The 22,572-nt window shown below is 38.1% G+C and overlaps 1 long non-coding RNA gene across 3 annotated transcripts in view; it reads left to right on the top strand.

Annotated features, from left to right (window-relative positions):
• Positions 1-22,572, top strand: part of LOC109972123 (uncharacterized) — a 120,520-nt gene that overhangs the window by 59,476 nt on the left and 38,472 nt on the right. Inside the window, exons 3-4 of one of the 3 annotated variants that reach the window (XR_002276638.1) lie at positions 3,450-3,516; positions 6,737-6,819. This is a non-coding gene — a long non-coding RNA (uncharacterized LOC109972123). Of the gene's footprint in view, positions 1-3,449; positions 3,517-4,252; positions 4,373-6,736; positions 6,820-22,572 lie in introns of those variants that run through there. The other 2 variants (XR_002276637.1, XR_002276640.1) reach the window with 2 other exon arrangements.

Below are 22,572 nucleotides of genomic sequence, written 5' to 3'. Positions count from 1 at the left end.
TAGTCGGGCTAAACTCCCCGCACAGCTTGGGCTCTGGAACTTTACTCCTCGAGAGAGGCTGGACTCTCTACTACTCAAAATCCACTGTGTTACTGTTAAATTGAAATAGATGGTCTTGTGTAAAATCTCAGCATAGCTATGTCCTTCTACAACCAGTGGTATGAGTGCAATTTGTAATGTGTTAATTGTGTTGATTTCTGCTCAGAAACGTCATCAATTTCATCACATTTTTATCACAAACACACACAAAATGCACCACATTTGGAATGCTGTTGAGTAAAAACTACCTTTCCATTTGGTTGCATACTGTGTTGTACATGGCGCATCTTCTCACTTAGTATCATGGTTTAAGTTGTTAAAACCTCATACAGCTCAGACAGGGTGTATAGCATATGACTTATAGTTGTGTGGGACCAGGAAGTTTTTTATTACTTACATCTTCTTGATTTCATTTGTGTAAATTTAGAAACCCTTCTACCATCTTGGTGTCACTCCCACGAGAAACATTAGAATGAAGTGTTTTGTTGTGTTTTGTTTTGCTAGTGTTTAGTAACTGTTATTTGATATTTTGTGCACCTTAAGATTTTTATAACAGTGCATCAAAAGAAGACCTACTATATATTGTATAAATGCAGTAGATTTTGAACTCTTGTCGAGATTTTAAGAACCAAGAATCCCCACCATGAGTCAAAATAATGCCAAAATAACAACCTCCATCAACTTTTCCTCACTTTGCTCAGCTTGTTGTTTAGACCATCATCTTCTGTCTGGACTACTGCAATCCTCTCTTTGGCATAATCTCAAAAGATTCCCTTCAACACCTACAACTCATCCAGAATATTGCACCTCAACTCACCCTTCTTTAATGTTCCTTGTCAGTCTCCTCCTACACCCTCTATAGTGGCTGCTCATATCAGAATTCTCACAACTTCACAGTGCTCTCTGCCTTCAGAGGCCACTGAGCTGCCTTCTGGCCTAGTTCTTTCTCCATAGCCCCATGGTGGATGAATGGCCTTCCCTCTGACCTTCCTCTCTGCACCTAATTTTTTTCAAGAAAAATTTGAAATTACTTTACAACTCCCTTCTTTTTCCTCTCTGTGTATTTTTCTTTATTTATGCCTTTACACGGCATTTCTCATTTTTAAATTGTAGTTTGTGCCAGTAGTTTTAGCTAAGAACTTGAAATGTGAATGCCATTTGTAAATTTTGTTGTTGTTCTTTGGTTTAGATAGAGTATACATTTGCTACATGTCCTATAATATTGCTAATAATGTTGATGCTCCTCTTTTGTAAAATCTGCTGTCTAATCTAGATACTTACTGACTAACTGCTGAAATACATTTGTGATCATGTCAGTGTGGCACAGAATCCATCTGGTGACATTTGGAAGATAGATTTTATTGTAGCAGCACTGTTCTAGAGATTACAATGTGAAATGGTTTTTTTGGTCAGTAATTCTACAACTTTTGTCCAAGTTAAAATATTTCAACCACAGATTGCCATAAAATTTTGTACAGACTCCATACAGGGCAAATCCTAGTGATTTAAATGATTCTCAGACTTTTCCTCCAGCACAGGTCAAAATTTTCACATATCCTATAAAATAACTCCGCATATTAGACAAGATTGGCACACAACTGGGTACAGACATATGTGGTCCGCAAAATATGAACCCTAATGATGGAGGTGATCCCCTGACTTCTCCTTTACAGTTCCGCACCATAAGGTTCACATTTATGGTTTTGAGTGAAACAGCTGTTGAATGGATTTTCACAGAAGTTGGTTCACACATTCCCTCTCATGATGAACTTCATCGGCATTCTCATCAAGTGTATTATGTGTTCAGTATATGCCAAACCAAGGTGGTGAACATGATAAACATTACACCTGATTTGTTTCATCATGTTAACATTGCCATTGTGCACGTTATATTGTTATATTTAGCTAACAATACTCTAGCTAAAAATTCTAAAGAACACAGACTGAATTCAGACTCACCTGCTCTCTGTTACTAAACCTGCTTCATAGCCATCAAAGATTTGAGGACCTTCTTAAACAAAGAATAATTAAAAACTGGAATTCAGATGAGGCTCCACAATCTTCTGAATTTGCTATATTAAAAATAAAATGTCTTGTTTAACTAATAATGTTTTTGCATCTATATCTGCACTGAAAAAGTAACAGAATTGTATTAAAAAAGAAATGCAGTCACACTGAGGGCTTCTTAAATCAACAGCCAGTAATAACATCTTTAAACAGCATATCAAACTCACAAGGAGAAATGTGAATGCTGAGCTGTCTACAGATTCATTAAGTTGATTTGTTTTTGCAGAGTATGTAGTCATGTAGTCTGCCTTTCTGTCGTTCCCTTGTTGTGTGCATTCATCAGTACTGAGGAGAGGGAAGTGAGGAGGTTCCCCACCAAACAACACACAAAAACATGGTATCAAATCCTGAATTCACACATATGCAATGCAAAAAAAGTCATGCAGTTGGGTTTTAATATTGTCCATTCTTTTGATTTGACTCACCCTGAATAAGAGGTAATTATTTGTGTTTACAGAGCAAGATACCGTGGCAATTAATTCAAAATCAATATTGACCAATGACAAGTATTGTCAGATAAATGGGTGCCAGAGGATAGAAACAGTATTTTCTTTGTTCTCATGAACATTTCAAACTAAATATGTAGTATTTTTCTGGAAATTGTTTTGGTCTTTTGTTTTAACATGATTCCACAACAAAATCAGCTTTGCCTTCTTCCAATACTGGCCAGATGTTTCAGAAACAAACAAGCCCTCCCCAAATCACTGGGGATTTTTACAGGCATTCCTTTAGTTTTTGCTCTTTTGACTATTAGCTTATTGGCTAATGCAAAACACCTCCGTGTGTCCAACTTGCACCACATGACACAAATGGATGCCACTGCAGCGTTCATACCCAAACCTGAGCTGAAACATGACAATTTGTGAGGACCTTGGGCTGAGGTCATATAACTGTAGCAGTGTGTAGTTTGTGTGTGTGTGTGTGTGTGTGTGTGTGTGTGTGTGTACATTACAGAGAGAAAAAGGATGAGGGAGTGAGTGCATGTCAATTATTCATTCTTGCATTCCCTTCTACTGTCTGATTACACATCACTAAACTCCTATTTAATCCATTTATCAAAGCCCACAGTTCACAGGCTTTGACTGCAGTGGGCACCTCGCCTGGCATATTACCTATTACCTACACCACATACTTTTTGTAGCTGTCTGTGTTGTGTCTCAGTGGTGTTACAGAGAAGACTAATGTGGAACACTGGTGCACTGTGACAGCTGGCAGGATTTTAGACAACACCTGTTGCTCTGAAGGTGATGTTTTCTCTGTGCATCCTGAACTGTTAGGCATGAAAATGTAATGCTGCACAACTTAATTACCGCATCGAAATTTGTCATCTCCTCTCTCCGTAGCAAAGGTGCCTCGAGTCATATTTGTAACAAAGGGAGTGGGAGTGAAGACGTTGTGTGCAACTTGCGGGTGAGCACTTTTTTTTCTTGTAATGATTGACTGACTGGAAAATTGAATTAAAGTAATTTAGCACAGGAAAGGTCATTGCTTTGCTGTCTTGGTGGTTCTGTGATACTTCAGGGTAGGGTAATATTTTAGAAATTACTGTGACCTTTTACATACTGTAGCTAAATGTTGATACTATATGGTTTCTTAAAAAGGGTAACATTCAATATTGTGAAAAGAAGAAACAAAGACAACAGTGTGCATTGTTTTTTTTAGGGAGCATGTTGCAGCTTGAGACTGGGACCATCAATATGACACATAGGCCATATAGTGGGCAGAGCAAGACATTAATAATTCATTGACCCCCCCACTCCCACCCACACCCCTTATTTTCCATTTTCCTGCTCTGTGGCTGAGCTGACTTCATGTCAATAGCAGATGCTGGCACACAACACTATTTCTCAGTGCATAGTGGTGGAGCGAATTAAAGGCATCAATATGCAGCAACAGAGCCTTGGTGCATAAATTCAAAAGGCATAAACGAACTAATCAAATCAGAGTCTTCAAATCAGAGTCTTCAAGCATTGATATAACAAGCTGATTTGGATATCATGCTGCACTAAAATTACACTGTCTAGTGCTGTGGTTTTGTCTTGAGATAAGAGGCTTTCTATTTCTAGTGTGATAAAATGATAATGAGATAATTAAGTCACAATCTTTTTTATGACTTGCATTTTTTTTTATTCCTTTTTAAAATCAGAAATGCAATAATCACCGGGATCACCACATAGGTGAAAATTCAGAACACCCATTACCTGAACCCCACACCGCCCACTCACCCTGAGGAAATATCAAGCAGAACATCATGACTCTTGCCACAGAGAACCCAAACCATAAATAAAAACATGAAAATAACCAAATAAAGTCTATACATCATGCTTCAATCCTGCACATTCAAGAATGCCATATATCTGATCCATTATTTATGTGTCATTGACCGTCCTGTAGAAGATTTTTTTCTCATATACAGCCACTTTCACCAGTATGTACAGCAGTGGGCAGAAGCTAAATCATAAACCAGTTATATTTTCAATGTAATTGCAAATCTTCATCCAGGACACTTGTATTTCAGGACATTCCCACAGTGCATGTGTCCCATTGGCTCTCTAGCATTTCCATCAATCCATTGGTCTTTACAGTCCCATTCTAAACAGTCTGCTTGTGAAATCCGTGTAATATTTAAACTGAATAAGTCAAATTCTTTAATCCCTTGACATGATGCAACCACTGGCACAGATTCTCTCTCATTTAAGGCACAATCTTAAGATAAGGACCCCAAAATATTATTAGCAACAACACCAGTCCTACCCTTTTGTCCTTTCCTCACATGGTGTCTTAATGGTGCCAATGTAAGAGATGTGCTTGTTTCACACCTTACTAGGAGAGTGGTGCCTAAACTATTTTCCCAAAATGGATTATGGCGTAAACATGCTTCATCTGAAGTGCTTGTTGGATGGTTGGACAGTAGCCCTTAACTTTTCAAAGCAGACAATGGAACAATCACACCCACTTCACACAGTGATTGGCCAGGTATGTAGCGGTGAGAAAGTAGTTTTCTCTCAAGCTCTCTATTTTCATTTTTCACTCAGCTACGTCTTCCATTTTTTTATGTGTATAACCATATACAACTCTGTGCTTTTGAGGAAAGACTGTCTAAAAGTGTGGGCCGTCTTTACAATGACAGGTTTTTTCATGATGCCTTAATCATAGTTTTGAACAGGTACAAACATGTTTGCCATAGCTGGACAATGCATGTTACAAACTACTTTGTCTTCTGATTTATACTGATGTCTCAGAATAATCCAACAAATCTCAGTAGAGTTTTCATTTACTAAGATTTCACTCCCTAAATAGCAGTTGATGTGAAGGTCTTGATCCACAGAGTAAATTCGCAGAACTGTCATTTAAGGTTGTGTAACTTTTGATCAGTGCAATCAAGACAATATAACAATGGTTTCTGGGTTGGAAACACACCTCAGTCAGCGCCTAACACCTCAAGAGTCTGCTGGATAAAAAAAAGGCTTGTGTATATATACTAAAATTTTAGGTATCAATTGCTTTTTTTATTAGCTTTGATATGTGTGAATGTGTATTTCTGTGTCTGAATCTAAGCAAGGGACAAAGAAATTTCAGTTGTTCACTTTTTTTGTGTGGTTAGAGATGAGTGCGTGTTTGGGGGAGTCAGGAAATGCACACAAAGAAATCAATATTATTTTGTCTTTTGATTTCAGTTAAGATTAATGCCTATCAGAAGAAACGATATGTTCTAGTTCAAATGTGGGTCATTCAAATATTATATGTGGAAAATTAATGTGATCAATTAATGTGCTCTAGTCTTGCCACAGAAAAATCTGCATGCCCTGAAGCTATTTTAGTCCTAATTAGTCAGGGACATTAAGTTCACAAATACTTTTAGAAATTAATCAAGAGAGAGTGCTTCTGCCTGAAAATTATAAATAAATCTTTTTTAAAAAATAGTACATTAAACCATTATTTTCATATTTTAAGTCATGTCAAGTCAATTTATTTATATAGCACATTTTAAAAACATCAGCTCATCATCCACAGTGTTTGATGAGTTATGTGCCTTGTGTAAGAGAAACAATGAGTCAGTACAATGAAGCCACCTTTCTGCAACTAAAGCAGCAGATTCTTATATTCTACCCAGCCCTGAGTTATATCTGAGATGGAATACAATAAATCCCTTTGTTGACTGTAAGTCTTTCAGATTGAATATTATTTTCCTATTGACATTTGCACATGAGAGGAAATGTGTCTTTATCGCTTAGAAAAACAGAAAGAGGCACCGTGCAAGAAATTCAATTTATTTGTTTATGTAAAATGTCTTCTTTGGCTCCACACATCTGCTCAGTCTCACAACAGAGAGGAACTGATTATAGTTTTCTCTCATGAATCTAAAGTGCGCTGCCTTTCATGACCTTGTGATTAAAATTTTCAAATGCACCACATTCATGACCTGACAAGTGAGTTTCAAAAGGCTGAGCAAAGAAGAAATTACCTTTGCAGATTAATTTTATTCATCCCACTGCATTTTGATATTTCAGTAAGAGTGTGTGTATTAAATAGTCATACTGATAGTACTGTATGCTTCTAGTCAGTGAGAACAGTGTTTTATGAATATACAAAAGGATTCAATTTGTCACTCTGTTTGATTCCCCCAAAGATGAAAACAAACTCTAAATGCCACAATGGCAACAATTTTCATCCAACAAGAAATGGAAATGTCTTTGGTGACCAGAGTTTGGAGAATTGGGGTGAGTACAGGGAGTCCTGGTAGTGCTTACAGTCAATGTAATGTAATGTACTGTAATGTTATGTTATGTCATGTTATTTTTATGACTGCCTCCTCCTCTTTGCTTGCCTTAAGAGACACTTCGTCCACCTACTGACAAATTGTTGTGTTTGCTCTTGCTTTTGTGGCCTTGTTTCTTTAGGCATAAATAAAACATCAAAGAAATAATAACAGTATTCTTCTCTGATTCTAGTCTTGACAGCAGTGATGCAGAAACATGTCACTGGAGACTCTGAACAGCTCTGCGTCCTTGACATGCAATCAGTTTCTGTTATCTCTATGTGTTTGTACATGTTGTCTGGATGTGCCTGCTGTGACTGTGCATCTCTTCTATCTCTTCTTCATATGCTTTTTTTATTCACATATTTTACTGTTTGCTTTTTTAAATAACCTATTCAATTACATTTCCCTGTTTGATTTGGCCAACCCATTAATGCGCTCACTTATATTTCTCACTTGAAAATTGATCAAAATTTTTATCAAATTTTGTGGGAGATTTTTTTCCCGTATATTTTCTGAGGGTCTGGTTGTGCCAGGTGACCTGTAGATAGATTAGCGTTTTGTGATTTCTAGAGCTTTTTAAAATGAAAGCTGCAGCTGAAAACATTGCTGATGAACACACTGAAAGTGAATCTAAACAGTAAATATTTGGGCTGGAAAACTACAACAAAAACAATAATTTTTCACCTTTTCACATGTGTAAATAAACAAATATTGATGAAAAGTGTTTTAAATATATAGTTTTAACCTTAAATTTGAATGTACAGTACTGTGCAAAGGTCTTAGGCCATTGTTAGATTAGTTGTTTTAGCAATGTTAGGATGATATATTTATCAGAAATCAACCAGAAAATATAATAAATAAGTACACGGTATTAAAAAACACAAAAATGTCAGTAAAAATCCACAAACAAACTGGATACTCAAGATGTGGTGCTCAGGCTGTTCTAAAGAAATATGAAGAATTCAGAGGTCAAAGACGAAAACAGAAATGGAAGACCAGGAGAACTGTTAAAGCCTGATGAGAAGTTTCTCAGTTTCTTCTTCAAGAGACTGAAGAAAATCCAGCAGGGACCTGGCTCAGCATCTGGCAGCTTCATTTCGATGCCAAGTTGATCCTTCCACAGTCCAAAGAGGCTTGATCAGGAACGGCTTTTGTGGAAGGATAGCAGCCAAGAAATCACTTTTTCAGAAGGGGACAGGGTTGAGAAAAGGTTGAGATGTGCAAAAGCTCACAAAAATTGGAGTGAAGATTAGTGGAAAAGAGTCTTATGGAGTGATGAATCAAAGTTTCAGATCCAATCGTTGACAGTGTGTGAGAAGAACAGTTGGAGAGAGGCGGAAGAATGAGTGCTTGCAGCCTTAAGTTAAACATGATGAGAGGGTCTGTCTGGGTTTCAAGACTTCAACACAGTCTCCTAAAATAATTCAAACTGTGTTAAGTGCAAAGGGAGGGTCACGGTAAATACTGACTTTGGACTGTAGAAGCTAGTTTGTTCTGAATTTTTTGTTTTTAATATTTTGTACATATTTCCTGTATTTTCTGGTTATATCTTAATAAAGAGACTGAGACATAAATATAAATTAACTGTATTTTCTGGTTATATCTTAATAAACATAAATATAAATTATGATTACAACCTTGCTAAAACAGCAAAACTAATGGTGGCCTAAGACTTTTGCACATAGCCTAGATTGAAAGTAAGCAGAATTATTCGGTGCAATGTGTGTGCAGTAAATTTAAGATTAGACTAAAGATTAGACTTCATTTTTCTCCCCAAATGAAAGGGTAGAAAATAATATTCTTATACTCCACTACATCCCAAAGTGTGAGCTAATACAGTGAGCTACAGCTGGGAAGAAATTACTCTGCAGTTTATATGAGCGTCCTGTCCATTTGGTCTCACTTTTTTCTGTGCTTAAATCATCACTCGTGCATTGTCTTGATAATTCCACTCATCGCCTAGAGTATCTGACCTCTGACATTACCGCTCTCACGGCTTAATCATAGGAGACATTAAGCACTTCAGTCTGTTCAGAAGGTTAATATTGCCATTAGAAAGCCATTATTCACCAGCAAGACACTGAGTACATGCCAGTCTGTGAAGAAATACACCAAATCCATCTCCCCCGCTCTGGAAAGATAATTAGGATGAGAAAGGTTGAGGGTGGGATGTCACTGGCTGATATTCATCACTGAGCCACATACAAACTGCTGGCTCCATTAAGTATGTTGCTGTGAGGGCGATCAAGATTGTTTGTGTTTTATAGAGAAAGAGAAGTAGTAGATTGAGGACACTGAATGTTAAAGGTACAGGACCTTTTCTTACTGAGCATGAATGAAACACTTTCATTTCCTTAACTCAGCTAAATTTTTAAAAAAGACAGTGAGGTAGAAATAAAGTTTTGGATTTGGTGGTTGTGTTGATATAAAACAACAAGATACAATTGATGAGACCTGTGACGCTGAATTAAAACCACAAAATTACAGATCAGATAGTCAAAACTTTGAACTGCAAGATGCTGAGGGGAACTGAGTCCAGTAATAATTTTCTGCAGGGTCTTTCACATTATGTATAATTATCTGGCTCATTGCTAACATGAAAACATGGAATACTGCAGCTTTAAATGTCCACCCTCTGAACAAAAGTTGGTATATAAATGGGCCTATTAGAAAATTACTAACAGGTAGTGCATAAGAAATCCTAGTTAAACATGACATTTATATATTATTATCTAGAATAAATGATCTGCCATATAAGAGATGTGCCACATATAGAGGTGTGTGCTAACACACAACAGGGCTGCATGAAAAATGTAACTATATGCATCATTAGTAACCTGCCGATATACAGTATACTGTAGCCAGCTTTCCATTGTTGGAGTTACATTATTTAGCAGTGATAGGCAAAGTTTGTAGAGGAAGTAAATAAAAGGAAACACTTGATAAATTAGCTTTATAGCTCATTGGTTCAGTATCTTGTTTACAAACATTTTGCTTAGGTAAAACATTACTGGAAACATTTTTATGACAAAAACGGAAAACTGCAGAACCATGCTTTAGAAATTATTCATGGATTGGAAACTAAATGGTGACGTTGTTATAGATCTGTTATGTTCTAATAGTTTTCTAAAGATTTATCATAAGTTAGGGAAGAAATATATAATTTAATGAGGAAAATAATGACACTGATAAAGAAAACACAGCAGTGTGGAGTTTATTAGCAGAGGAATTTTCTTGAATAAACTGTTATTCAAGCCCAAATCAACTTTTATCAATACTTTATTATTGGAAAATGTATGCTTTATATATGTAGAATTATATGATTGTCTCTACATATCCATACTTAAAAGTTAGCCTGATCAACTAACCTACCTTGCAATGACTGAAAGACATGAAAAAAGCAATGTCATTAATTAACTGTTTAACCTACAGTATAATTCTACCCAAATTACATAGTTCTCTCTGGTAAATCTATCAACTTATTAGGAATTCACAGACTCATTAGGTTTACATAGTAATTTATCAGCCTCTTGTACATACTGTACTTAGCATTGGTAAGTATTTAGTAAAATGGTAACATTAATAACCGATAATTTAATGTAGAACATCCCTGTAATATGCTGGAATATTACTAGTACATCTAGCCTAACAAAAACATGCCTTCAATTTTATGCTTCTCATCATTTGAATTCATGTTATTTCTGTCATGTGTTATCAGTATCATGTAGTATCAGTATATCAATGGCGATATTGGGTGACATTGATTGGTCGCTTTGGTGTCGCAGTGTTATGTTAGGAGCTGCTTTCGTGACTTCCTGAGTGAAAAAAAGGGTAAACAAACATGATGGTAAAATCAAGGAGACATGAGGGGAGTGCTCAAAAGGGGAAAGAGACTTGAGACCAATAACTTTAACAATCACCAAAGTTAACAGGACATTTCAAAAAGGCTCGCGGCAGCTGCGAGTCCCTGCTTAACACTAATGTTGCTGCGCAATTTTGACAACTAATGTTGACATTAGCATGGTGCCCCAAGTGAGTGTTGTTTCCCAAGAAAACATCAACAAACTGAATAAGACTAGATATTGGTACTACCACGGTCAGACACCCACCCAGAAACAAGCACTGCCACATCCACAACATGTTCCCTTGCCGTTTAAGACACAGCACCAGAAAAATGGAGGGTTCATCAGTTTCTGTAAGCACAAGACCAGAGGTCCATACAACACTGGCCCGGGTAAATGGGACGTTTCATTTGTACTTATTGGACCAAAGTAAATCCAGAAACTTGTTTTTATGTCACTAATATGTTCTACCACGTGCCGTTTAAAATGCATATGGTGTGGTCTGTGGTGCTGGTGTGCTGGATATGAAGCATAAATAAAGTGAACTAATGTATAGTGCAGTTGTTATGGTGAGGCCTATAGCAGTTTCATTCTGTGCAGTGCTAAATTTAGTGCTTGTGGTGATGATGGAAAAGGCAGATAGATCAAGCCCAGGGGCCTGTGACAGGGTTAAGTCATGGGTTAAATAGCCTGGACCATCATCTAACAGTCCCCCAAAAGGTGATGTCGTACACTCCATATAACAAATACAAGTCATGGAAGAGGAACATTACTTTTATGTAAATGCAGATGTTGCCTAAAGTTTGGATGGCCTTCAGGTTAAGGGCTACTCTTTTATGAAGCATTTCAGCCACCATGCCTACTTTGTTTATTGTGGCATCAAATCTTTTGTAAATGCTGTTTGTCTAGATTTGTACGCAAATTAAATAACAACCACTCATTGATGTGCTAATTACAGAGAAAAGCATTTCTTTTGAAAGATATGAATCCCAAGTAGCTTGAGCAGCTGGCCTTATCTCTTTCAATAGCAAAAGAGCATAGGTTTTCATTTTCAGGTAGTGAATTTTACTCACATGCTTTTAAAGTCACATTTCAGCATACATGAAAACTATTTTGAGGTCGGAGTTGGTGTGGACTGAACTGTTCAAACAGTTAAGTCGTACTTACATGTCGCTCATGTCTTGTGAAGTCCTAGTATGAAACCTAATCATCATCATCAGTGTCATCATTATCATGTTGACTGCGAGGCTATAGTGCACTATAGTGACTACATAAAAAGAGCTGGAAGCTTGTTCCTGAAGGACTTTTCCCATTGGATAGTAAGATTACTTAAAATAATTTATGAAGAATACTGATTTATTTTTTGCATTGCATTGTAAAACAGAGATGGTGCCACCATCTGAGAGACTTGGTGGCAACAGTGCCACCAGTATGAAATGTTACTCTGGAGCCCTGGATATGGATGTGAATCTATTTAAATATGCAGTACAGTTGCGTGGCTTAGTAATGCATGACTGTATCCATCAGTCAAGCATTTAGTTTTGTCAGAATATTATAAGCAGTTTCCATACATGATGATGTAACAGGATGTAATCTAATTTTGTAAATAAAATGACCAACAATCAAATTCTAGTGTCACACTGAATGAAAAAAAGATATTCAGAAATATTCTGCAAACAGAGATTGGCTAGGTTTGACATGTTTTTCCTTTGATGACCTTAAGCACAATTAATCTTTGTAGTCAGGTCTTATACAATTTATAGGTTCTATAATGAACAACGTCTTCACTATATGGCAGCAGTTTTAGTGGGCAGACAGGGCAGCAGATGAACTGAGTGGCCACTGCTTCAAAAGTCCTTCAGCAACCACTGGAAGCTCTGACCTGGCCTCTCTTGGGGAGAGTTTCTGCTGTTCTGGCTGTTGTGTAAAGCCCTTACAGTCACTGCATCATCTACCTACATAGCAGCACCATCTCATTTTATGGCACTTACTGGTAATAGTCTCTCAAAAATTATTTTTATAACAAAGTAAAAGGTTACATTAAATTGCCTGGGTTCACCTAACAGAAAGTAATCCAATACTTATGTAAATTAGTGCTTAAATATTATGAGGGACCATGTTAACATTTCCCCATCTCTAGCTCCTTCCACTCTTATCTGTGTAAAACTGATTTGTTTTGTTTTTAAAGAGTCCTCCAACAACACTTTTAATAAAAAATATCATCATAGTCTGCAAACAAGTACATGCATTGCATAAAGATGAAGCTTCATTGTTGGCTCTGGGGAGAGTCTTGCATACTGGTCATGTATGCTCTTGTCAGCCTTGGAGTGAGGGCTGGTTACTCCAGTTCCATTACCACCCTGGCGTCTCCATTTTCACTTTGCCTGACAGGCAGGAATGAGAGCTCTGGTGCTCAGAGCTGCAGGGCCAGGCTTGGAAGACAAGTGCTACCCAGTAGTGGGTGGGGGGTGACAGCAACATGCTTGGAGCACTGCAGAGGATATGGAGGTGGCAATAAGGTGTGTGTGTTTGTGTGTGTGAAAGAGAGAAACTCAGACATTGAGATTGTGGGAAGGACCAAGAGAAAGTGCTTGTGGCTGGTTTATTTCACATGTAGTAATAGTTTATTCATTATAACCATGATTTTTTTTTTCCTAATCTTAAACCTACTTTCATTTTCATGCACAGTTACTATAGAAGGTGAGTATTAAAAAAAATCAGAGCAGAACATAATGTTATGGAAATAGAGGGAATAGCTTAAATGAGATGTTAAAATGTCTTTCTAAAGTAAACGGCCCATGATTATTATGACAGGCAGTCAAGGGATGACAGTTACTGAGGTATTAGACTCCAGTTGATAGTAGGCAATGTTACACTGTCGGGTGCAGCAGAGGATATAACTACACAGCAATCTGCATAAAGAGCTGAGTGTGGTAGAATTTACTGAAATATATTAATACTTGCTGAATCACTGGTAACTGTCCTTTGTAATAACAGTTTTTTTAATTCATGTGGCAGTTTTTGTAGTGAGAGATGTTTCTGAACAACTAGTGAAAAGGTAGCTGCTGTGCCAAAATATGCTAATAAATCAGAAAAACCAATCTCATGTAATTAATAAATGATGATGGTGATATGGTGAACAGAATATTAATTTAGCTTGATCTGTTTTATATATTTTATTGTATTGTATTTACAGTTTTCTCTTAAATTGGTCATGCCAGTTAAAAACAAATCTGTGTTTGCAGGAGTGGTTCTTGCATGAGGCCTGTTGACATTGTTGCTTACATAGCAGGTAACATTAAAATAATAATGCAGCCAGTGCACACACTTGAGTGCACAGCAGGAGAAATATTTCTTTTTCATATCTGTCAGTATGCAACCAGAGACAAACTACAATAGAACATGGAGCTGCACGGTTATGGCAAAAATCATAATCACAATTATTTTGATTGTTACTTCAGGGTAACAGTTTTGACAGTCATTGCCTAAAGAACTGCTCAGCCTGGTCTCACCATGATACAGCCACATCCAACTCTCTCCCTCTGGCTTAACAGTAAAGCTACAGTCACCTCTTTGTTTTAACTTGTTCATAACACTTAGGTTTTAGCCTAACAAGCTTGCTACATTAACACACAGTGGTGGTAAATGACGGATTGCGAAAGCTGAAATTATTGCTTCTCTGCAAGTTTATCCTTGTTTAGTGAGTGTTTTGATAGATTACTCTTGTTGACCTTGTATTGGTGGAGATTTTATTGCATGTACAGTAACAAGTCTAGGTGCTGTCACCTCAAGTAATGTTTCACCGGATGCAAGCAAAACATGCCCGTACTGTAGAGTGCTGAAAGGGTATGCTGGATTTATAATACAAGACAAGACAAGAGCATCATTGCAAAACGGAGTGCTGCACAACAATTGTTTTATCTCATTTAGTTCATTTTCACAGTAGTTGGTTGCCAAACTTGTAATTAAAGATAAATTATGATTAATTGCAAAGCCCTGCTAGAATACCACGGTGTCAGTTTTAAAAGCAGCAGACTTAGTATTTTAGTCAGGCCTTCCTTTTAGTGTCCAGTGAAGTCATGCATCTTAGTACCTCCAGTACATCACTGCTACTTAGCTCACTGTCATGCAAGCACCAGCAGATACTGAATTTTAATCTGTGGGGATTGTGGGTGGAGTATGAAAATGTGTAAAAGTGCAATTATAACCTTGAAGTTACCCAGTTTTCTTCTGAAAAGGTAACAAGAGTAAAGAATAAAATACTATATAATCAAAAATTCCATCATATTTGACTGTAAGACTGGAGACTCACTTTCTCAATAAGCACTTTTCTAATGGATAAAATTAGGTTTGTGAAAGTATTACATATATATGCCACTTCAACCTGATAAAAATAAAAGACCAGTTTTCTCAGGTAAGTACTGTAAGTAGCCATTGCAGAGAAAATGGCTTTATACCAGTGAGCAGCATGTGATCCCACTGGGAATACTAGGAACCTTTTTATACTAAAGATAATTTGAAAAGAACAAAAAGAAAAATGAATAAAGTGCTACAGAGCAGATAAAAAGTGAAGTTCAAGGTGCTCTTGGAAATGAGGAGGTTAGTTAATGCAGAGCACAATTTTAAAAAAAACTGTTTCTTATAAGAACTGAACTAGTGAAAATTTATCATAACTCTTGGTTACAGTTTAATTAAAATTATATCAAGGTACAGCTGTTTGGCCACTTAGTTCTTTTTACATTTGCACAAGGATTAGAAGTCTTATGTTTTCCCTGAACAAAAACATATCTCCTGTTTTTTTATACTGTCTACTAGAGTAATAATAATTTAACATTTACACAATGCCTTAATAAATTATATAAAAACATTATTAAAAATCATCTAAAGCTGTCGAACAATACAATATTACCAAATTCCTCCAAATCTTTGTGTTGCTTTAACCTTAACCTTGAAACAAAAGTGCTTAACCTAAAACGATCATATTGTAATGTAGGTGAGCTTGAGGAAGGAGCTGGAGACAGAAGTAGCCTTTTCTCTTTTCTTTTCATACACTCTGGCAACCACACAGAACAGTGGTAGCACTCCTCGGCGCCGTTCAGCTGCTCTCCGGCTTCCTTGTGGTAGTGGTGGCGTGGCAGTGACCTGGCAGGCTGCCTCCTTCTCACCGGTGTCTGACTGGCCGCACTGTGCAGCGGCCATGACCTGGGACACGGAGCCCCACCTTGGTGCACAAGCAGCGGTCTCCCACTCTACCGTGAGCTGCAGGACTTCACCCAAGGTTCTGGGTTGGGCCACTTGCGCGTGCAGTCTAAGCTTGTCAGGGACGAGGGTCTGGACAAACTCATCTCTCACCAACTCACCCTGGATGGCAGGTAGTATGGATGAGTAGGTAAGCCAGCCCAGGCTGTCGACATCATAAGCCAAAACGTGGAAGGGATTTTTCCGGCAGCCAGGTGTGGTGTTTGTTCTCACTGTGCACGTTCAGTTTGCCAAAGCATCTCTGAAGTGCACTCACTCTCCATAGTTGCTCCGCTTGCCCGGGCACAGCAACAGCAGGTGTGACTGGGCATCAGTTACAAAGCCAGCTGTAGCATTTTCACCTCCTCTGACCAGTGAGAAGCAGCACCTAACAATTTGAAATGGCCAAGATAGGCTTCCCAGTTGCCCCTATCAGAGAGCTTGAGAATCTTCACCCCAGGGGATGGGGACAAGATGGCACAATGCAGAGCAGTGTTCCCCACGCAGCCTTCTGGTTGGTTTGTCATCGAAGTGGGGGTTGGTCCCACTGTCCCTAGCTCGGACTGACCTGCCTGTGGTCCTGGAACAACCGGCTGGTCAGCTGGTGCTGGTTCTGGGTCACCGCAAAGCTGGGGTGGTGATGACTGGGTGTGGTTCCTCCGGCTTGCCTGGCGGGGAACACTGGCTCCATCAGTGGTCTCTTAGGCGGGCTCCCGCTGAGAGAGGGGTGATTCCCCAGCGGCTGTGGGGCCTTCTGCTTCACTTTTTGCCATGTCTACAATATAATTACCATCAAAACTGTTGTCTGTGACTGACAAATCCCCTCTAAATAAACAAAAACACAACTCCCTTCGTACCATTGAACCTCTCCTAAAAAGTAACAAAGACAGGATGGCTGCACTGATTATTTTACTGGAGGAGCATTTGGTCTCTTCGGCGGGTGAATTAAAAACAGATTTCGCTTCACTGGAGGCATGATGAAGTCAAGAGCATTGCTGCTGACACTGCAATCCTTTAAAACAAATACAAAGACGACTAGCCAGGAAAAGGCTTTATCTCCATTAACTGATGAACACAGCCACATCAGCAGTGGAATTAGTTGAGAACCGCTGCCAAAGCAAGCTGATAGATGAAGTTTGGTGCAGAGCCCAAGTCCACGATATGTAATCTTACAACCTGACTGAAAGCAGAGATGAGGCCAAAATTCATATGTTTTTCCTTGTGTTGCTGAACTATAGAAATGATTATCTATGAGGCCTGCTAAAAAAACAAAAGCATGTGGGGATGAGTCCGGGAGTTCAAAAATGGGTAAAAGATGACATCTAATAGTACAAGATTACTACAGCATAAGCCAAGTTTATTAGATCAAGCTCAATTGATTGAAACAGTACTTAATATAAATCTAACACTGGATATTTTCTATTTTTGTTTCACAAGATTTACACAATATACCTCAATTTACAGAACATTATGCCAATAACATTAGACTAAATAATAAAATAATGCCATTTAGGTTAATGGTTCATGTGCCAGTTTTGGTGGGCTGGAGTTTGACCCCCAGCTGATTTTCTGGCCCAGTCCACCCCTGGTTTAGGGACACTAAAAAAACAGTCTCTTTAAATCAGTTCTAAACAGGTGACCAGATGCGCCTGCAGTTATTTATTCTTTGTATGTTTGCACTGTATAAACAGCTACGATTTTAATTGAGTAATAAAGATGGAAGTGTAAAAGAGACTTCTGGTTGTTGGAAGACATTAATTAGCTGGGAAGAGACTTAAAGTAAAGGTTAAGGAGTAAATATGTACGAGCTACGAGACAGGGATATTCAATCACTGTTACATTTTGCAAAAAGGAAAAATGTCTAACATTGCATCTAATATTCATTTTTCAAGCAGGGCCTGAGTTTATTTCCTTTCACCAGTGTAGCAGGCACTTGCATGTTTTTATGTCAACCTCTTCTGTTAGCGAAAGGTTATATGTCCCCCCCCCCTGTTGAACAGAGACAATGACGTGTGATAGACTCTAGTTTCTATGAGCCTCTGCTCAGGCCTCGATATGCTGGCATGTGGTCAAGTCAGTCAGCCCGTTTCCATCAGCGGGATAATCAATAGTGTCAGTGAGCATGGAGGATACCAGACGTCTCTGGTGTCCTCTATGCTCTATGCTGCTGCTGCACACAGTCACCCTGACAACCATATTGTTATATGACCAGCAGCAGTGTCAGCTGGTGGTTCACATTATCAGCTAGGTGCAGTGAAATGAAAAAGGTCACGATATCACACCTCGGAGACATGTAACTGGTTATTTTTTCAGTATGTCCATCAAGAATACATTCAAAACTGCAGTAATCCTTCAAGGTAATAGCAGTCTATAATGTGTCCTTTTCTACCTGAATTCAAAATGCATTCCCTGTTCTGAATCTTGACCACGCTGACAGCTCAAATTTATTCCTACAAGATGTTGATGAATGATGTTTAACTTCAGAAGATCTGAGATGTCCCTTGGATACTCCTACACTGATTAATAATGTTCAGCGCTCTCTCTGAGCTTTTGATGATGAAGTACTGTAATTTGCTTTTTTGTTGTACCCACTTTCACTCAGCCTGCATCATCTACTTCTGTGTCAGTCAGTGAATTTTCTGTTTAGATCTGGAATGGCTTTTAATGAGCAGAGAGTGGGTGTGTTGCAGCTTATTGCTGTGAATGTGTGGCCAGATTAAACATAGTTTGATATTGGATAGTTTCGGGTAGATTTTGTGTGAAAATTAGAAACTGTTTATCCAAATAGTTCTTTCTTCCTTTCAGTAATCCCAAATATTTTCAGCAGTGGGATTTTATTTGTTTGTTTTTTGCATTACTGGGGGTAGAAAAACCTCATGGTATAAAAATCGGTATCTCATTTTCTTCACTATGTTTGTTCTCATATAATTATTGAACATCAGTGTAAAATAATAAGCCTCGAGGCCATACAGTAGCTTTATAATCCAGAGGAGCAGTTAAGTATCCCTTAGGGCTACAACTAACAACTGTTTTAATACTTGATTAACCTGTCGATTGTTTCTTCAGTTATATTGGATGCATAAAGCATGCAGAAATCTATTTTCCACATTATGAAAACAGTGCATTAATTTATGATGATCTTATTGAATCGAACTGTACAACTGTTGTCTGTCTTTTGCTGTCTGTATGTCTAGAGCTGTTTTTTTGCTTTCTGTACATTCTGCAAAAAGTATTTCACTTCTGACAACTAAAGCATGTGGAAAAAATTATCTGAGAGTGACACACAGAGTGTGAGTTGATAACCGTGATTTAATGATGAAAAAAATGTAGACAGTGCAATAACTGGCAGGTGCACATCTCAAAAGGAATATAAAGCCTGAACATTAATAATAAACTGATTATTACTCACACTGATGCTGCTTAATATTTAGGTCAGGAATCCCTGTCCTTGTACCTACTTGTAATTGTTAGTAAATATTTTTCTCTTATCTTCTGTTTGTACATCATTTTTTGAGGCCAATCCTACTCGAGACTCCTCACACGAATGCTGTTATCAACAATTTTCATGATGATTTCTCTGAGAATGGAGAGATAAGGCTTCAATATTTGTGTTGTTCCTTAATCAGACCGAAACAGCATCTCCACCTCCCCTATCCCACAGAGGAAGAGGGGCAGACACAGTCAATAGCATCGGTGGGTCGCATTACTGTGATGTTGCTAATTAGTTAAACCTGATGGCTGTCATTAATCTACTACTGACATCATTTTACAGTCGGTGTGGTGCATTGCTTTATAGTTGGGCAGTGAATGTGGGCTGCACTGTGCACCCCACACTCTAAATGCAAATTTCCCAAAGGAAATGGCAGGAGCCACTGAGTAACACTGATCACATTTGTGTGGTGCTTGCCTTTGCTGTTTAGCTGCGAGGGTCATCGTATTTTCCCTTTTATATCTTCATGCTCTACAGTACAGTCAGAAAGTATTAGGACAGTGACACATTTTTCATCGTTTTGGTTCTGTACTCCAGCACTTTGGAGTTCATATTAAATGACTATGAAGTTAAAGTGCTGACTCTTCACTTTTGTTTGAGGGTGTTTACATTCACGCAAGATGAACAGTGTAGGAATGTTCATGGTGGAGGCCAATTGAAGGGGAAGGAAAGTAAGTGAACAAGTTAACATAAACTAAAAGGGGCATATTTAATGCTTGGTGTCAGATTGTTTACAGTCAGTGACCTTCTGTGGTTTATAACTCCAGACATCAGCAGACACTTATCCTGTGTCCCAGTTCCAAACTGTATGCAAACTGTGTCCTGTATGTTTGAAATACTCATGTTAGTATACTGTATATCCATCTACTGTATTATCTGTATTGCTTAAGCTTGATTTATGGTTCTGCTTTGAATCTGTGCAGAGAGGTAGAAGTGCACATCAGGCTACAGCGTAGGATACTAGGCTAAGCATTGCTTTCTCGTACCTACAGCATAGATTCAACACAAAACCATAAATCAAGCTTTAACCTGTTGAGGGTCACAGGGTGACTGGACCCAGTCCCAACCAACATTGGGTGAGAGGGAGGGTACACCCTAGTTGCCAGATTATCACAGGGCTGATACATGGAGAGAGACAATCGCTACCAATCGTGGGTGATTTAGGTCACCAGTTAACCTAATCTGCATGTTTCTTGAAGAAGCTTGATTAAGGATCACAAACTGTGTCACTGCCTAACTGGACTCAAACAGGCACTTTCTTTAGTATAGTTTTATTTTTAACTTCTTAAAGATTCCCAGGCTTCCCAGCAATTGGGTCCTTTAACTCTTGACCTTGGCTGGAAATTGTAGCATATACTGTATGTGTCATCAATCAAACAGCAGTAGTAAAACCCTAGCTTCATAAACAGAAAGCCAAATGTCTAAATATTTAATTCTGATTTTTAATTTATTTTAGTTAATTCTTGATTTTTCAAGAATATGCCAACAAGATCCAAAGTAGCTGTTCTGAGGATTTCATCCTATCGCATATCTTCCTGAGCAGAAAGATGCAGACAAATTATACTGTATCTTCTTGTCTGGAGAAGGGTGATCTTTCTTGAAAATTTCAGATTTTGAACAATTTAAATACATGGCAACACTTTTGTACATTACATTATTAATGTTGAGATTACAGCAGAAAAAGCAGGTGTGACGACGAGCTCTGTTAGTTTGTCTTTTCCTTTTGCTGTATTTGTCATTTGTGATAAATCTGCTGCTGAGCTTGTTTCACCTCCTGTTAATCTGAAGTATTTCCCACTGTTCATGGCCTCCGTTGCATCTTGTGAAGAAACGTGGTTTTCTAGGAAGCATACCAAAAGGGCTCTGAAGGAACACAGAATACGCCATCTCTCTCAAACTGATAAAAATTAGTGTTAACATATAAAAATACCAATGACTGTTACACTTTTCATCCATGGATGTGAACACCTTCATACCCTTAAAGCTAAAAGTCAGCAGCTTTACCCTCATTGTCATAGTTTCATTTCAAATGGAATGTGTGAAATATAGCCAAAACAACAACTAACACTGAGCTAATACTTTCTGAATGCACTGTTCAATATATAACACCCTGAGGAATCTCAATGTCAGATGCCAAACAAAATGTACAATGTGGATTTCTGTCCCCTCCCTCAGATTCCGATGCAATAACAGGACTGCGGGAAGCAATTCCTATGAAATATTTGTAAAAATTACAGGCAGACTTTGGCTTGGCATTGACAATTTGGCACCAGCTGCAGACACAGTGTCTGTGTAACATAGACCTTGTCATCAATGATGACAGTTAGGGTTGACAAGTTCCCAGAATCAGCCAAAGAGTTTCACAGCATCTGTGACACACTCTGTCTGTAGAGAATTTGTCAAGGGTGATTGCTTTAGTGGTGGCATTAAAAGACATCACTGGCCTCCCTCCCCAATGGCACTGTAAGCTTTTGATGCAAATATTCACTGCGCACATGAAGGAAATCCATTTTCTTTCACACAGACCCCACACTAACATGTCTCAGGAAGCTAGAGAGGTTTGCTCTTCCCAGAAGAGGTTGCGTTCAGAAGGGAGAGGGGAATAGACGTACATGACCTCCTTCCTTGGTTCTGCTTTGCTGTAACCTGCAGATCCTGTCAACATAAACTATAACAAAGTAATTGGTAGTTTCAATCAAGTTTAGTATTTTTATTACCACACTGAAAAATATACATATAAATGGAACTAAGGTTCAGTTGAAACTGCATTGAAGGTTGATTCAGAGTATTCCTTCAAAACCTTGTAAACCTAAAAATGTCTGAAAATTGATGTGCAAATGGTGACTAGAGCTGTCAAGTTAATGAAGTCTCTAATATTGTGAAGTGTTTGAGATTTGACCTTGACCTAGTACATGTCGAACTGGCAGTTTGAGTAATTCCATATTGTTGTATCTTGTTTGTGTATTTCTACCTGGCCTAGATAGCTAAAGCATCTCCATCAAAGCATGTTGAAGATGCAGCCACCACCAGTGGTCCTGTTTCACTTGGAAAGGGAAAAAAATCACTACAATGAAATAAATACACACATGGGATATTTCTAAAAAGCAAACCTCAAATTTATGTTATCACTGTCT

This window comes from Monopterus albus, unplaced genomic scaffold (assembly GCF_001952655.1).
Source record: "Monopterus albus unplaced genomic scaffold, M_albus_1.0 scaffold247.1, whole genome shotgun sequence".
NCBI classification, from domain to species: domain Eukaryota; kingdom Metazoa; phylum Chordata; class Actinopteri; order Synbranchiformes; family Synbranchidae; genus Monopterus; species Monopterus albus.
Note: the sequence above shows the minus strand (reverse complement) of the source record. Positions and strands in the feature narration are given on the sequence as shown.